Source organism: Macaca nemestrina, chromosome 5, assembly GCF_043159975.1.
Source record: "Macaca nemestrina isolate mMacNem1 chromosome 5, mMacNem.hap1, whole genome shotgun sequence".
Lineage (NCBI taxonomy): Eukaryota > Metazoa > Chordata > Mammalia > Primates > Cercopithecidae > Macaca > Macaca nemestrina.
In genome coordinates, this window is record NC_092129.1 from 26,004,728 (window position 1) to 26,006,136 (window position 1,409).

The 1,409-nt window shown below is 45.4% G+C and overlaps 1 pseudogene; it reads left to right on the forward strand.

Moving 5' to 3' along the window:
* Positions 1-669: 669 nt before the first annotated feature.
* LOC105472059 (non-histone chromosomal protein HMG-17 pseudogene) lies at positions 670-1,004 on the forward strand (annotated as a pseudogene).
* Positions 1,005-1,409: the final 405 nt, after the last annotated feature.

Sequence of the window (1,409 nt, forward strand, 5' to 3'; positions counted from 1 at the left end):
CCCAATGTGCTGGGATTACAGGCTTGAGCCACCGCACCAGCCGCTGGGATATCAGTCTTTTAAAGTCAGAGACCCCATAGTATCCAATCCTGTGTCCTGAGTTTAGTGCAGTACCTGGACCCTAGCGGGTAGCAACAATTACTTATCTAAATGAATGAATGAGGCCAGTTGTTTCTTGGTTGTGTGGGGGAAAATAGTATGTCTATTACACTGAATTATAGTTCTGTATCATTGTGGCATCAATATTAATAATGATAATAATAATAATACAATCTAACAAGTTAACTTTTGAGTTATTATGTGACAAGCAATTTCCTTACAGCAAACCCAAGGTAAATAATGTTATGTCCTCCTTTTTACAGTTGAGAAAACTAAAGAAATTGAACAACTATGAAAAAAACAAAAAACAAAAAACAAAAAAACCAGGGACCTTCCATAGGAGACCCCTTCCTCCTTTTTGGCTGCTTATCCAAGCGACTTGTTCAAGGCCACATTGCAATGTAACAAGACAGCCAGGATTAGAACCCAGTTTTACAGATTGTCATGTGAAAAGTTTCACTTTATAAACTCCCCGGAGCCCGAGCAGTGTGAAGAAGAAGAGACGAGAACGACCCGCTGACCCACCGAAGCCCGCGCGCCCCTGCCGCCCTCGCCGCCGCCGCCGCCTCCATGTGGAAGAGAAAGTCTGAAGGGGATGCTAAAGGAGATAAAGCCAAGGTGAAGGACGAACCACAGAGAAGATCCGCAAGGTTGTCTGCTAAACCTGCTCCTCCAAAACCAAAGTCCAAGCTTGAAAAGGCCCCTGCAAAGAAGGGAGAGAAGGTACCGAGAGGGAAAAAGGGAAAAGCTGATTCTGGCAAGAAGGGGAATAACCTTGCAGAAACTGGAGATGCCAAAACAGACCAGGCACAGAAAGCTGAAGGTGCTGGAGAGGCCAAGTGAAGTGCGTGCATTTTTGATAACTGTGTACTTCTGGTGACTGTACGGTTTGAAATACTATTTTTTATCAACCTTTATAAAAAAGCAGAATTTTGTTTTCCTTTTTTTTTTTTTTTTTTTGAGACGGAGTCTCGGTCTGTCGCCCAGGCTGGAGTTCAGTGTCACCATCTCGGCTCACTGCAAGCTCCACCTCCCGGGTTCACGCCATTCTCCTGCCTCAGCCTCCCGAGTAGCTGGGACTACAGGCGCCCGCAGCCTCGCCCGGCTAGTTTTTTGTATTTTTTTTTTTAGTAGAGACGGGGTTTCACTGGGTTAGCCAGGATGGTCTCGATCTCCTGACCTCGTGATCCGCCGGTCTCGGCCTCCCAAAGTGCTGGGATTACAGGCTTGAGCCACCGCGCCCGGCCTTTTTTTTTTTTTTTTTTTTTTTTTTTTTTTTTTAAGCTATGTCCTTAGCACACAGAACACTT